This window comes from Paroedura picta, chromosome 4 (assembly GCF_049243985.1).
Source record: "Paroedura picta isolate Pp20150507F chromosome 4, Ppicta_v3.0, whole genome shotgun sequence".
Lineage (NCBI taxonomy): Eukaryota > Metazoa > Chordata > Lepidosauria > Squamata > Gekkonidae > Paroedura > Paroedura picta.
The window spans coordinates 29,308,142-29,325,129 of NC_135372.1; positions in this window are offsets into that span (position 1 = coordinate 29,308,142).

Here is a 16,988-nt window from a genome sequence, read left to right on the forward strand (position 1 = left end):
AAATCACGAAGCAGGACTCTTGGACATCACCTGGGCTGACTGCAATAGGGATCTTCCCATGGCCTCTGGACAGGGAAAGAATCCACAGTTCTGCATAACACAGCAATTTTGTGTGTGTGTGTGTGGGAGGGAGGGAGGTGACCCCTTTGGAAGGCTGACCTGAGAGGTAGGGCCAGCCACAAAACAGCTGCCTCAGCTTACCTGCAGTCACCCGAGAGGATCCTTCCACTGTAGTGGCACCTGCTGCCAAAGCGACATTAAAAAAGAAATCTGCACAGCCAATCAGACCTCTAATGGCCTGACAGAAGCTGGTGGTCCCTCTGTAAAAACACCTGGCAGGAACACCTGTAAAAACACCTGGCTGTAAAAACACCTGGCAGGAAAAGTGTCCTGGGGGCCTTGGAGTAAAGGGGACACAATTCTCAGACAAAGGGGATTCTCTTCCCATTGAGGAAGTTGAGCTCTGGGGATCCTCTTCAAGACATGCCAAGCGGCCCAGGCCTCCAGAGAAGCCTGCAGACTAGTTCTTCCTGCTGAAAAGCAGAGGAGGGCCCCAGAAGGCCTTCCAGTAAGTCTCCTCCCAGGCCCCATCCTGTTTGCTCACCAGCATGGCTCAGATGTACAAACCCAGAAAACTTCCCCTGTCCCTGCCGCACACAGAAGCGCTCTCCTTCCTTCTTTGCCACCTACTCAAGCCGGGGCTGACACCACCAAGAGGATGCCACTGCATTCTCTGATCAACAACACTTCTTTCCTAAATTTTTTCCTCCCCGTCAAAGTCTCCAAGACTCTGACCATTTCCAAAATAGGCCTTCCAGGCAGAGGCCCAAAGTCTCTCTGCCCTTACCCCTCAGTTTCCAAATGCTGGTCTACAGCGACTTTAATTTTACCTCAGGCCTCAACTTGCCATTTTCAAGTGTAGAAATTCTGAATTGTTCCCCACCCCCATGCCACCGTTTTGGGTTGTCAGCATCACATGTGCATACGTGCACACCTTTTTCCACCTCTGCCCAACTCTGTTAACTGATGTTCCCGCCAATATATAGCATGAAACAAAGCCAAGATGAAGAAGAAGAAGAAGAAGAAGAAGAAGAAGAAGAAGAAGAAGAAAGTTGTTTTTATACCGCACTTTTCACTGCCCAAAAAAGTCTCAAATCAGCTTACAATAACCTTCCCTTCCTCTTCCTTGTGAGGTAGGTGAGGCTGAGAGAGCTCTTACAGAAATGCTGTGAGAACAGTTCTAACAGGACTGCGACTAGCCCAAAGTCATCCAGCTGGCTGCATCTAGAGGAGTGGGGAATCAAACCCGGCTCACCAAATTAGAAGCTGCCACTCTTAAACCACTATACCAAGTTGGCTCTTGTGGAACAACTTGGGGGAAATCACACTTTTCCTTTGAAAATCAACACAAAGAATGGACTGATAATTCACTGGCAAGCACAGGGCCCAGCTCAACCGAGGCTTTGAACTGATGTTCTGGCTAGAATTTACATTCATTTCTTTAGAATGGTTTGTTTACAACATGAATCAGTGAGCCCACAAGCAGCCTTTCCTTTCTGAAATGAAAGCATAAATGAAACAGTGTAAACATAGCAGATCAAAAAAAAGCAAAAGAACACAGCCTAACACCATTCACTTAATCTGCTTCAGAGAAGAAGAAGAAGAAGAAGAAGAAGAGTTGGTTCTCATATGCCGCTTTTCTCTCCCCGAAAGAAGGCTCAAAGCGGCTTACAGTCGCCTTCCCTTTCCTCTCCCCACAACAGACGCCCTGTGGGGTGGGTGAGGCTGAGAGAGCCCTGACATCACTGCTTGATCAGAACAGCTTTATCAGTGCCGTGGCGAGCCCAAGGTCACCCAGCTGGTTGCATTTGGGGGAGCGCAGAATTGAACCTGGCGTGCCAGATCAGAAGTCCACACTCCTAACCACTACACCAAACTGGCTCTCAAGAGCCTGAGAAAGATCTTTCATTACCTCCTGCTTGTTCCCTCTAACTGGACATGGTGGGGACTGAACCTGGGATCTTCTGCATACCAACCATGGATCAGCCTGAACCTCCCTCTAAGCTGAGCCTAAGAGCAGCTGCTCATTGACACAGGAAGCTCCACTCAGCAGCAGTCTGACACTCCCCATTTGATGATTATAGCTGTCATATTCCACACCAGATAAGAGGTACTCTGTTCAGGATGGGGGGTGGGGAGGAAATTGGAGGGGACATTGCTCTGGTCCTATAGCCCTTGTGGGATCCATGCCTCACTGAGACACACACAAGTCTATGAGCAGGCATTGGGGAAACATTAATAAAATAAAGCCAAGAGTCTAAGGGCTAACACATTGTTTTCCAGTAAAATGTTTTGCAACTAGAACCCACTTCTTCAGTTGTTACAAGTGAATCCCAACATTGTCCCCCCCCCAAAAAAAGGAAAAAAAATTAAAATAAATGCACACGGTACTGAATCATAAAATGCAAGAAGCTTTTTTCTACAGAAGTATATCTCCTTTACACTGAGAAAGCCCTCCTCAGCTTATACATGGGTATATACGGTAATTGAAATAAAAGCCTGCTCCAGCCAGCCAGCCAGCCATTGCATTGCCTTTTGCAAATGTGTACTGCGAGCTGAGAATGCCTTAAGCCAGTGGTCCGCAACCTTTCTAAGGCTGCGGACCGGCAGTGGTAGGGAGGGCGATCGCATGGCCGCGCACGCCGTGCATGCGTGGCAGGTCCGCACATGTCGCACATGCACAGCAGGTCCGCGCATGCGCGTTTGCGGCCACACATGGCACAAACGCGCATGCGCGACCCTACTTCCCTCTCCCCCCCTCCCACAAAACAAAGCTTGCTAGGTTGCAAGCTAATCGGCCCCTTTTGCGGCGGTTTGCTTGTGGCCTGGGAAGTTTTTTACTGCGGGTGGGGGGCAGGGAGAGGGAGCCGCAGCCCGGTGGTTGGGGACCACCGCCTTAAGCTACAAGTAGCATTTATTAAAACAATATTACTCCCTGTTAAGAGATTATTTCGCAAAATCGAAGTTGGTTTTGAAAACATTAAAATTGATGTCTCTTGAAAGAGCTAAAGAGTGAAACGCATTGGGATTTATTGAATATCAAAGAATAAAGAACAATGGAACTTTGAAGACTCCATGGAAGTCTACTCTGTATATTTAATTCGCCATATTGGTATCCCCAGTGCCTCATAACTTGTCCTGGCAGCTTATAGGACATCAGCGGTTTCACTGAGGGACTCTGTTCTTTTTTTTCCTTTCGCCTTCCTCTCTTAATCACTTCATCCAAACTATTATTTTGGTTTCTGTGGGCGGGGTGGGGGGTTTTGGGGGTGCTTTGGGATTTACTGTTTCTTTCTCCTAGTGTTTCTTCTTTTATCTGGGGGGCAGCATTGTTTGCCTTTTCATCTTGGGGTTGTGTTTCTTTTAAAAGTTGATTTTTACAGTTCTTTCTGTGTTCAGTTTTACATATCCCATAGACCCATACAGTTCTTTATTTCAGTGTTTTGTTCTGGGGGGGGGGGAACTTTAGTTGTAGTTAGAGTAGCCCATTCTCCCAGTTTGGTAGCTGTTGTACTTGTTGTAGTAGGTTGCCAACTTCGGATACTGTTGTTCTGCTCTGGTTTGCTGGCCTGGGGGGCACTGTTTGGTTGCCCTTCCAGAGCTATTATCACAGAGCAGTTCTGTCAGAGCTCTCTCAGGGTGTCTGGCATCAAGAGAGGAAGGGAAGGCAATTGTAAGCCTTTGGTTAGTGAAAAGCGGGGTACAAAAACCAGCAGCTATTCATCCTCTTGACTTTTCTGTATTTGTTGTGTGTGTGTGTGTGGGGGGGAGGCTGGATGGGAGAGCCTGTGAGGATGGAGCATTTCCCACCCTCGGCTTATATGCGAGACAATAAGTTTGCCCAGATTTTGTGGTAAAATTAGGTGCCTCAGCTTATATGCGTGTCAGTTTATATGCGAATATATACGGGTATATACCGTATTTGCTGGCGTATAAGACGACTGGGTGTATAAGACGACCCCCCAACATTTCCACTCAAAATATAGAGTTTGTTACATTACATTACAGTACTATGGGCAGCTATGTCTATCCCAACTGGAGTGCACCCGCCGTATAGGACGACCCCCCCGCTTGGAGGCATGTTTTTCAGGGGGGGAAAGTAGTCTTATACGCCAGCAAATACTGAATTTATATGCCTTTCTCCACTGGGAGTGGCAGTATATAAGCCTCATAATAAACAGTGGGGGCCAAAGCAAATTATTCTCCTCTCCTCCTTTTTATCTGCACGCCCACCCTGTGAGGTTAGGCTGAAAATATGTGACTGGTCCAAATGCACCCACTGAGCATCCACAGTGAGATTAGGATTCGAACCTGGTTCTCCCAGACCCTCCCTAGCTCTGACCACTACACCAGACTGGCTGTCACAGGTTGGCTGCTGTTGAACAGTAGCAAGAAGCCAGGCTGAGTTTTGCATGCAAGTCAGGCGGTATCAAGTCACCTAAGGTTGCTACCATCTTCCAGATTGGACCTGTAAATATCCCATCATTCAGGGTTCCCAGATGTCCTCTTTTTGGAGGACATCCTTTATTTTTTGTGTCCATCCTCATTGGGGCTCTTTAAAAAAAAAGAGATGCAAATGTCCTCTTTGTCAAGTTCCAGTTGGAAGGTTAAGACTATTCCTAGTGAGTAGCAACAATCTCAGCCTTGAGGCTTTTAAAATGAGATTTGTCATCATGATTGCTTGTTTGAAGTAGTCAGTCCGGAAACACATTCTCTTTTTCACTGCGTCGGCCTGGAACAGCCGATTTGGATGCTGCTGCACACAACCCTAATTACAACTGAACTCCACACAACAGAAAGCTGTCCACCTGGAAGAAATGCCGGCTTTGGATGGTGCACACTAAGTTATTATATTCACCTGAAGCTTCTCCCCTCCCCATAACCTGCCCTCCTCAGGCTCTATCCCTAAATCTCCAGGACTTTCCCAACCTGGAGTTGACAACTTGAGCCAGGCCTGGTCCCATGAATTCTCTCTCAAAGACCAAAATAGAGATGGGGAAAGCCCTGTCTCCTTGCCCTGCCTTTTACTGACAGAAACTGAAGCCTGAGATACCATGGTTGCCTAGTAACAGCCACTGAGAGAATCCATTACTTAAAGCTACAGGTGGTCCTTTTACCATTTTTGGATTTTTGACTTGCCCAGTAGTTGGCTTTTCTTTTATAGATTTCGCAGTTTTCTGCAAACCTAGGACCCTATTCAAGTTTGCAGAAGGATTGCTCTTGCTTGTTCACAGCGCCAGCCACCAGATTTAAGTATCTCAAGATAACCTGACTTTGCTATCTGTACCACATAGTTGCTCTATATAATTGTGAAGAGCCTCTATGGGTGGAGTGGTGTCTGGGCCCTGCCTGGGTGTCCAAACACTGCTTCCACTCCACAGGCCTATCCTGGCCACACGCGGATTGGGCTGGCCCCTGGAACACCTGCCCTCAAAACCTGGGCATAAGGTGCACACCCAGCATCACAAACACACACTCCCCACCAGCTGCTGAGCCCTGCCCAGCCCACTGATCCACCCGGCCAGTGGCTGTGGTGCAGTACCCAAGCAGTGGCGGCAGCAGCGGCAGCTGGGCCAAGGAGTCCCAGCCCCAAGGCCGCAGCACACTAGCCCCACTGCCTTCGGAGGGGAAGGTGAGGGAAAGGGAAGGAAAGCTGCTCCATGCCTCACAAGGCCTGGCTGTCCATGTGCCCACTGCCTCCCCACCACCACCCTTTGCCCCGCTAGGGCCCGCTGCATTTATGGCTACAACAGACTTTTTGGCTAGTAAGAATATAAGATGATGATGCCTCAGCCTCCCATTTCTGAAGCAAAACTAGATTGGCTGTATTCAGACTGGTTTTGGCTGAGAGGAAGGAAGAACATATGAAGAGGGGCTGAGAGCCAGTTTGCTGTAGTGGTTAGGAGTACGGACTTCTAATCTGGCATGCCGGGTTTGATTCTGCACTCCCCCACATGCAGCCAGCTGGGTGACCTTGGGCTAGTCACAGCACTGATCAAGCTGTTCTGACAGAGCAGTGATATCAGGGCTCTCTCAGCGTCACCCACCTCACAGGGTGTCTGTTGTGGGGAGAGGAAAGGGAAGGCGAATGTAAGCCGCTTTAAGCCTCCTTCAGGTAGAGAAAAGCAACATATAAGAACCAAGTCTTCTTCTTCTTCTGGCTCAGTGGAAGAGCCTCTGCTTTGCACATGGAAGGCTCCAGGTTCAATCCCTGGCATCTCCAGCTTTGTTTGGATCTGGCAGTAGATGATGGGGAAGTCCTCATCTGGTTCACACAAATGAGAAGCAGGCATCCTGAATGGGAGATACACTTCTGGGTACCAGGGTGTGTGAATGAGATCTTTGGGTCCTGGTAGACTGTAAGCTAAATATGACCAGACAGTGTGATGCAGTGGTAAAGAAGGTGAATGCAGTATTGGGCTGTATCAACAGAGGAATCATGGTAAAATTACGTCAGAATCCCAATGCTGTATATCACATTGGTCATGCCACGCCTGGAGTCCTGTGTGTAATTCTGGAGGCTGTGAGAGACTTTGATTTCTAAATAAGTAAACTCATGGAATTAGTTTCTTTATTGAGAAAATGCAAACATCTACGTTGAAGGCATAGTCAGGACTGACTTACAAAGCATAGTAGGAACAATATAGGGTCTCTTCCCCCTCCCTTGTTCGAAGGAGTCAAAATATAGAGATAATCATTTTGCCATCAAGGAACAGGAAGGTCAAGAACTACAAGGCACTAGGGAAAGGAAGGGGAAGGAATGTGGCAGGAGGGTAAGGAAGGATAAAACATTATGGCAGGAAATCGAACTTGGGGTGCCAAGCAAAAGCATCTGTGTTACATCAGGGCCAAGAGGCCAGGGTAGATCCCTAACAAGCAACAGAATAAATCGGAATGAAATCATGGCAGAATTACATGGGGATTCTGATATTCCCCCCCCCCCCCAGGGCCTCACTTCCAAAAGGATGGGGACAACACCGAACTGGCATAGTCTACCTTCCAAAGTAACCATTTTCTCCAGATCTCAAATCTAGAGATCGGTCATAATCCCAGGTCCCCCAAGCCCCACCTGGAGGCTGGCGACTCTGCCTCTTTGCCACCTTGCAGTTACCTGCCTCAAAACATCATTTTAGACTGCTATGAAAAAGCAGTCTTGACACAATTAGTGTTGAACTCACACTTGTGTTTCTTGAGCCTTTGCAGGGAACACTTCTTGGGTAAGCTGGGAACACTTTCTTTGAGGTGGGGGGCATCAAGCCAGCAAGCAATGGCGGGCATGCCTTGAAACAGGGCTGGTCAGCAGCAGAACACACACACACAGACACACAAAGGCAAGAGGGAGAGAAAACCGCATCTTCAAAGGAATAGGATGAGGAGCCCTGCCTTTCCTCTGCTCAGCACAAACCACACTCTCAGCACCCTGGCTGTTTATAAAAAGGCGGCATGTTTAGAGAACTCGCGTTCCTGGTTGACAGAGCAAAGAGCATGAGGGAATCCAGAGCCGTGCCACCCGTTACTCTTCCGGAGCACGAGAATTCCAGGGAACGGGATGGCTAAAATCCCACATGCCAACCACCGGGGCGATATTTTTCCACTCGGAATGCTTCTGACCTTACATCCAAGCAAGGAGCTCTCTCCATTCACTGTTTCCGCACCACTCATTCTTTTAGAAGCCTTCACCATCCCCAAACTTTGCCTAAACTCCCATATGTGACAGACCCACAGAGCTAGGAGCCCAAAGGGACAGAGTGGGAGGGGTACTCCCCCTAGCGGGAGGGGGTACTCCTGAAGGAGAAGGTGGGAGTGGCCTTGGAGGGTTACTTCTAAATCTTTATGTTGAACTAGATTAAAAGCCCATTTTATCGAACAATAAAATGGGCGCTAGAAGGGACTCCCCCTCCTCCCCGCCTCCCAATTGGCCAGTTGGCCCTGGATTGCCAATCTGAGGAGCGAATCAGGAGCCGCTTTGCGGCTCCTGATTCGCTCCTCCGAGTTTTTATCCTCCTCCGAGTTTTTATCCTGGACAGGGCCCGCTCTAACTCCTCCCCAACAGCCCTTACTCCTTTATTTAATCCGCTCTACAGGAGCGTATTAAAGATTAAAGACTAGTCAATAAACCTTTCCTCACCAAGCTGAAGTGGAGAGTCACGAAACTTCCCATCTTCCCAGAGGCAATAGCACCCTCTGACCAAAGTAAGAACCTCACACAAGCATACTGAGGAGTATATTTTGCCTAAATAGGGAAAACATTACAACCATCAACAACACACACACACACAGATATTTTTTTTAATTTATTTTGTGACATGGATGCCTGTTATTTTCTTTAACGAAGGTGAAATAGGTTGCAATGTTTCACTTTTTCTCTGGGAGCGCTTTGTGTACAAAACCTCTGCAAATGCCCCTCCCCGTCGTGCTCGGTGGTGACAAGACTTTTGCTGCCTCGTGGCCTTCCTCATTTTCACGCCCACCAAAGGTTTTTGCCTTTAAATTCTTAGTTGGACCCCAAGAACAGGATGGTTTAGTTATATACGGTGGAATGAAAGACTTGTCAGCTGGGGGGGGGGGGGGTTGGCTCTGAGGAAAAATGGGACCCTGCTTTCACTTAGACATTAAATATAATTTATTTAGAAGTATGACAGCATTGAACAGTTTCAATATGGTTCATAAGAGTAATTGTTTCAGATAGATACAGACCTAGCCACAAAGGCAGATTTTTCTCACTTAGGTTAATGGGGGGGGGGGGACATGTTACTCTCTGTTGCAGCAGAAAAGAGTCAGTCATAGAATCATAGAGTTGGAAGGGACCTCCTGGGTCATCTAGTCCAACCCCCTGCACCATGCAGGACACTCATAATCCTATTGCTCATCCACTGTCACCTGCCACCCCCTTGAACCTTCACACAATCAGCCTCTCCGTCAGATGGCTCTCCAGCCTCTGTTTAATAATTTCCAAAGATGGAGAACCCACCACCTCCCGAGGAAGCCTGTTCCACTGAGAAACCGTTTCTTTTGAATTGATTTCATCCCATTCATTCTGGTCCATCCCTCCAGGGTAAGAGAGAACAACTCTGCTCTATCCTCTACATGGCAGCCTTTTAAATACTTGAGGATGGTTATCAGATCCCCTCTTAGTCATCTCCTCTCTAAGCTAAACAGACCAAGCTCCCCCAACTTTTCCTCATACTGCTGGAGCAGGGATTGAACTTTTCATTTTATTTTACTATTAAGTGCTGTAATTCACCTTTTACTTTTATTGCGTTATGAAAATGCTGTAACTTCTTAAGGTGCCCATTCAATGGTTAAACATTGCTTGTGACAATGCAAAGTTCTGTAATGTTTTGTCTTTGTTCCTTGGCTCTGTAACTTAGCTTCTGGCCTTGTGAGGAGGATGTACTTAACCATCTCTTGAAATACTGCCAAATAGTGCCAATGTTTATGAACCAGACTGGCCTGTTTCCAAGGCCAGTGGAAGCTGCAAGAATTGTTGATATTAAACCATTGGGGTTGGGCGGGGGGGTGAGGGGAACGGAACATTGCCTTTTTGGGTCTTTCTGGTGATTTTGCAAGTTGGCAATGGGTGGTCCAGGTGGGATGTGCAAATGGTGGAGATTTTAGGTTATTGGTTTGACCCGTACCCACCTCCAATGCAAAGTCATTTAATCTCATGTAACTCTAATGTTTGACAGGATTTTTTGGCACAGTCCCCCTGTGTCAATTTGTTCTGCTGCAGTTGAATAAAATTACAGTATTTGCTGGCGTATAAGACTACTTTTTCCCCCTGGAAAACATGCCTCCAAGAGGGGGGGTCGTCTTATACGCCAGGTGCACTTCAGTTGGGATAGACATAGCTGCCTATAGTGGCCCATAGTACTGTATTTTGAGTGGAAATGTTGGGGGGTCGTCTTATACGCCCAGTCGTCTTATACGCCAGCAAATACGGGTATCAAAAGGATTTCCAGTCTAGTGGTCATTCTGTTTGGGTACTGCACACTAGGCAAATGATCCCAAAACGCCCAAACAATACATCTTGGTCTCCAAACCCCTCACCATCTTTGTTGCCCTCCTCTGGACACGCTCCAGTTTGTCTACATCCCTCTTCAACTGGGGTGCCCAAAACTGAACACAGGACTCCAAGTGATGCCGAACCAGAGCAGAGTAAAGCGGTACCATCACCTCCCATGATCTGATACTCCATTTGATACAGTCCAGGATCACCTTCAAGACTCACACATTTTGTGGCCAGGAAGGAGCTTCTGTGAGTCACTGCTCACTTCTTCAGATACAACCACAATGGGAGTCCAGCAGTCCTATAACCTGGAAAGTGGAGTGACTTCAGATGCCAAATGACAATAGCAGGGGTGACTGGGTTAGGGGGACTGAGCATCTCACTCCACTTCCAATGTATAGGATGGAGGAACTGACATTCTAGCTGTATTCTGTGATTTTAATACATGTTTATTGTTTCATGAGTTACCATATTTGGCAAAGAATACATCCGATGCTACAAACCAACATGACTGATGTCGTTTGCTTTAATTCCATCAGGAGCCAGTGTGTTTTCCAAGGATTTAGGGCAGCATCCGAGGGCAGAAAAGAAACTTGCTTATTACATCATCAGTTCCAAAAGCAGGGATAGTCAAACTATGGCCCTCCAGATTTCCATGGACTACAATCCCCATGAGCCCCTGCCAGCGACTGCTGGCAGGGGCTCATGGGAATTGTAGTCCATGGACATCTGGAGGGCTACAATTTGCCCACCCCTGAATTAGAGACACTAAACTATGGTCCACTCTTGGACAACACCCCTGGATTTGGGCCTTGGGCCCTTCCCTCTGATCCAAGGCCCCACCTGGATTGTCCTCCTGAAGGTAAGTCCTTCTTAGTTTGGTTCGTGGGTCACTGGGAGACCTTCAGTGCAGCACCTAAGGGGCAAAATGGAGAAACAGAGGGGCAGCAGAACCAAGCATAACAGAGGGAACCCTAAGTGGCCCTTTGGGGAGCAGGGCAGATCGGTTCACACGTTGATGTCTGAATTTCTCCTTTTCTTCATACAAAGAAGTCTGAGTCCGGGGGCAGCTTGAAGACCAACAAAGTTTAATTCTGGGCACAACACTGTGCACATGCACAGGAGAGCCGTGCCCAGAATGAAACCCTGTTGGTCTTACAGGTGCCCCAACTCAAACTTTGTTCTGTTGCTTTAAAACCCACCTGAGTTTTTCACTTGAAAGTTCATGTCTTGAATAAATCTTTGTTGGTCTTAAAAGGTGCTACTGGACACTGATTTTACTGTTTTTCTTCATACAAGTCATTGAAGTGGTGTTTGGAAGGGGGGGAGAGGAGCAGCCCCTATTAAAGCTGCATGACAGACAGCAAGAACCCACATACTGCAAATCCCACAGGGCATCAAAGCCAATTCAGGTTTTGTGGCGACCTGCCACAAAAACCTACGCCTGGCAAATTAACATTCTTTTAGCGACATCTGGTGGCCAGTTTGAAGCCACATCTGCGAAACAGGCATCACTCTATGCCAAGGGTGGACAAACTGTGGCTCTCCAGATGTCCATGGACTACAATTCCCATAAGCCCCAGGAGGGATGTGATGCATACAAGGATAAAGAGATATAGAGAGGGATAGTGGAAACCAGCAAGGGCTCATGGGAATTGTAGTCCATGGACATCTGGAGAGCCAGTTTGGCCACCCCTATGTAGCAGAGTTAGTAAAGATATGGGACATGGACAATGCAGTTCCAGGAAAGCAATTACAACAAGACCTGGAACATCAGGCTTACTCCATAGGGCTTGGTTTAGAAACCCAATATGCCAAAGAGATCAACCTGGTTCGTTCTTTCTTTCTTTCTTTCTTTCTTTCTTTCTTTCTTTCTTTCTTTCTTTCTTTCTTTCCTTTCTTTCCTTTCTTTCCTTTCTTTCCTATCTTTCTTTCCTTTCTTTCTTTCTCCCTGCTCTAGCAGCTTAGGAGCTAGACAGCATCTCAACGATGAATGTGTTTTCCAAACAATTACCACTGGACTATTTACAGTCTGCCAACAAAAAAAGAAAAGCCTCTTGTGGCGCAGAGTGGTAAGGCAGCAGATATGCAGTCTGAAAGCTCTGCCCATGAGGCTGGGAGTTCGATCCCAGCAGCTGGCTCAAGGTTGACTCAGCCTTCCATCCTTCCGAGGTTGGTAAAATGAGTACCCAGCTTGCTGGGGGGTAAACGGTAGTGACTGGGGAAGGCACTGGCAAAACACCCCGCATTGAGTCTGCCATGAAAACGCTAGAGGGTCAGACATGACCCGGTGCTTGCACAGGGGATACCTTTACCTTTATCTTTGTCAAAACAAAATCAGAGTCCAGTAGCACCTTTAAGGCCAACAAAGATTTATTCAAGGCGTGAGCTTTCGAGTGCTTGCAGGGGCCTCAGCTCTTCCAAGAAGTCATTCTACCAGGTTGGGGCCAGGACCAAAAAGGCCCTGGCCCTGGTTGAAGCCAGGCAGATTTCACAGCAGTCAGCTACCAAGTTAGTACCCACAGAGTGTAAAGCTCTGCAGGGGGCATAAGGCAACAGGCAGTCCCTCAGATATGTGGTTCCCAGACAGCAAAGGACCTTAAGGGTCAGAGCCAAAACCTGGAACCTGATCCAGGCCACAACTGGCAGCCAGATTATTTTTTTATTTTATTTAGATTGGCACTTCCCACCAATCCCAGAACTGGCTTGTGGTAAGTTACAAATAGTCCATAAATTAAAACCCCAGTAAAATATCAAAACAGGACATAAGAACTACAGCATATGAATAAGAAAACATGGTAGTATAGTCCACTATTCACTTCCCCCCAACATGCAATAGGGGAAGTGGTAAGAGGGGAGTCATAACCCCCACCATAGATGACCCTGGCATACTGCTGCCTAGCGCCAAAGGGGGGGGGGGGTGGCAATCAGATATCCAATCAGGCCCCAGCCTCAACCATAGACCTGACAGAATGCAGCAGAATGCAAGCTGGATATGGGCTCCCCAAGATGTTCTTGTGAGGACCTAGCAGCTGCATTCTGTACCAGCTGTAATTTCCGGGTCAGAGACAAGGGCAGGCCAGCATACAGAGAGTTACAGAAGTCAGCTCTGGAGATGACCGTTGCATGGATCACCATGGCCAGGTGCTGTGAAGATAGGTAGGGTGCTAGTAGCCTCACCTGGCATAGACGCCTTGTGACCTTTGCCTCCATAGAAAGCGAGGTGTCAAGGATCACCCCCAAATTTCTGGTCAGGGTCGCGGTGTTAAGTTGCGTCCCAGCCGGGATGGGTAAACACACTTTCTAACCTGCCCTCTTCCTTCGTAGCCACAGGACCTCCATCTTGGATGGGTTCAGTTTCAGGTGATACTGCTCGAGCCACCCACCTACGGCTTCCAAACATCTGGCAAATGGTTCCGTGGGGGAGGGGGAATCCGAGCAGCCATCCATGAGGAGAAAGAGCTGGATGTCATCTGCATATTGATGACAAGCCAGCCCAAAACTCTGGACCAGCTGGGCCAGAGGGGACATAAAGATGCTAAAAAGAGTAGGGGAGAGCACTGGCCCCTGTGGGAGTCAGAAGGGAGTCAGAAGACAACTCACCCCCCATTGCAGCCCTCTGTATCCGGTTCTGCAAGGAGAGCAGCAATTGAAGAGCTGCCCCATGTATCCCCGACCCAGCAAGGCGGTGGGCCAGCAGTTCGTGGTCAACTGCATCAAATGCAGCTGATAGATCTAACAACATGAGGGCGGCCGAACTACACTGATCCAGCTGGCACCAGAGAGCATCTACCAGGGCTGCCAACACTCTCTCCACCCTGTAGCCAGGACAGAAGCCTCACTGGTACGGGCCAGGTGCAGCCGTGCCTCCCCTCCCTCCGCACGGTGCTGGCTGCGCCAGGAGAGACCAGCCGCTTGGGCTGCGGAAGCACCCAACCCCACTCTCCACAACAGCTCTTGAGCAGGAGTGAGTAAAACCTCTGAACTGTTGGCATTGCAACTCTCAGGAGCTCTCCTTAAGCATATCTCCATAAGCATACCAGTTGGGAATATCCAGTCATGTACTCATATTGATTCTGTATTAGGTCATTGATTTCTGATCGATTCCAGTGGGTCGCTGTGCTGGTCTGAGGCAGCAGAACGAAGACTCCACCTTTAGCAAAGTTTAATTCTGGGTATACACTTGCGCATGCACGTGAAAGGTTATACCCACAATAAAACTTTGTTGGTCTTAAAAATGCCATTGGACTCAAACTTTGTCCTGTTAATATTTGAAGAGGCTGAGGCGCTTTTAAACTTTCTGCGCATCCCTGGGAAGGTAACCTAACAGTAAACAAAAATGGATACTCTGTGTCCCGACTGCGGCCAGAAGACTCCACTCTGGTAAATCAATGGGCTGAGGACTCCAAAGGACCACGTCAAGAATGTTGTCACTATGCGGGGGGTGATGGCCTCCTTTCCTATAGTCTGCTGCAACCGCCCTTGGGGAAATTCAGCCCATTTCTCCCAGGGCCAGAGAGGAGAAATTAAGCCTGAGGCCAGAGAGGAGAGTTCCTTTAGCTTGCTGAGTAGCCCAGGTAGGTAGGTAAGGAATATGCAGACTCACTTAACAGAACAGCCATATTTCTATAAGGCACAAACTCAAGCCAGATTTAGAAGAGTGGGCAGGTTTTCTCTCTTGGCTGATGCAGGTGGGTGGCCGTGTTGGTCTGAAGCAGCAGAACAAACTCTGAGTCCAAGGGCCTCTTGAAGACCAACAAAGTTCTTTCATGAAAGCTTCTACCCAGAATGAAACTTTGTTGGTCTTCAAGGCCTCGGTTTGTTCTCCGTCAGTTGTAAAGGACGCTTTCCGGCTGCTGAAGAGCCATTTGCCGTGTCATCCCGGTCACAGAGAGACCCTCCCAACTCCATGCCTGCCATGGCTTCTCATCCTCAGAACTCTATCAGGGCTTGAACACATGGCAAATAGGCAACAGGGGTTTATTTCGAATCCTTTTATAGAAACGGTCACCACTGTTACATTTTTGCCTCCACTTCGCCTATACCTTTCTTTTAAAATCCGTGGGGTTTTTTGCGGTGCTTTTATTTTTTTTTAAAGGAAAGAAATCTTTTAAAAAATGCGGAGTAGAACCACTAAGCACTTCTGGATTCACACTAATTTCACAATCTGTTGAAACATCCCAAGATCAGCACAGGGAATGCCTCAAGGCCAGGGGTGGTCAAACTGCAGCTCTCCAGGTGTCCATGAACTACAATTCCCATGAGCTCATGGGAATTGTAGTCCATGGACATCTGGAGGGCCGCAGTTTGACCACCCCTGCTCAAGACTGTTAAAAATCCAGGAGAAAGAACAAAGACAGGTCACAGATGTGCTTTTTTTTTTTTTTTAAGGAACAAATTTTATTCCAATTTCAAACAATTTATTTCAGGAGAAAGATATGAAAATTGATTTCCATCAGGTACTTCTAACGATGAGGGTCAGCACCCAGCAGACGAGAGGCCTGCAGTGCCCCAAGAACCCCCATTTCTGCCTCACGTACTGGAAAGAGAGAGACAAGAAAATGGGCTAAGCTCGACCCCAGGCCACACCCTCCAGACCCCCCCTCCCCCCCCACCCACACGCATAACACCACATGCAGTTTCAAAATGACAAAAAGGGTTTTAAAAACAGCATTTTTTATATAGTATTTTTCCTTCTTTCTTTAAATAGGATAATGGATTAGAATCTCGGGGGTAGTCAAACTGCAGCTCTCCAGGTGCCCATGGACTTCAATTCCCATGAGCCTCTGTCTGCGTTTGCTGGCAGGGGCTCATGGGAATTGTAGTCCATGGACATCTGGAAGGGTTCTTTTTTTTTTCTCTTTCAAATTCGGATGCTTATAATATGCAAGTATAACCAAATAAAATTTCCACCACACTGGCACTTTTGTAAAAGAGTCTCTGGTCCTAAAGAAAGAAAGGAGGGGGGGGGGATGTTATTGGCACAAACCAGAACGCTTAAAAAAAAAAAAAAACACGCACACATACACACACGCACACGGAGTACTGAAAGTTACAGACGTTAACTTGTTGGACTCAAAAAACAACTTTCGTTTCTGTTAAGCGCAATACAATAAATGGCCAGAGCACGCACGCCAAACTGGAGCACATTTTCAAAGTAGTAATAAAAACGTATAAGAAAAAAATATACACACACACACACACACACACAATTGAAGGCAATGACAGACAAAAGAATTGAATTCCAGGGAAGGGAAGACATGTCCTCAAGGGGGAGGGGGGCAACTGCTCGTTATATTGGCTAATCACTGCGTAGTTCTGCGAGGAAATGGAATGATGCATTTGTAATCCTCTTGTTGTGCGCGGCCAGATGACCGTGACGGTTTGGAGGGCAGGCTCCTGTGTCTTCAGCAGGGCTCTCTTGATCCTTAAAGTGCACCGTGAACCCCACTCGGCCAGCTGATGGCTTCCCTCGCCTCTACTCCAAACTACTCTGGAGGCTTGCGTAGTTTCAAAAACACTGTCCCTTGGCTTCCGCGGCACCTCCTGACCCTTCAGTGGCTCCCATCACCACCACAAGGGAGGAAAATCCAAGGGGGATTTGGTATTCAGTGTGAGCAAGCGCATGCACGCCCACCACAAAAGTGAGGATGCCTGGAGAACCCAGGATCACTTGCTGGGACTTGCTCACTAAATTGGCATCTTCTTCTTCCCACTTCCACACCAAGGGTGCTCCCTTCCAACAGTGGCTACTCGGACGGCCAGAACGACCCCCTTGTGCCGTGGGCTCGTTCAACCAATGAGTGAATCCATGCACCAAATCCAGGTCTGGCCTTTGGGCCAAACGCTACAGCCACTCCGAGCCAACAGACCTGAGCAGCCAGCTCTTCAGGGGACACAGCGCAGACAGAGGTGGCAG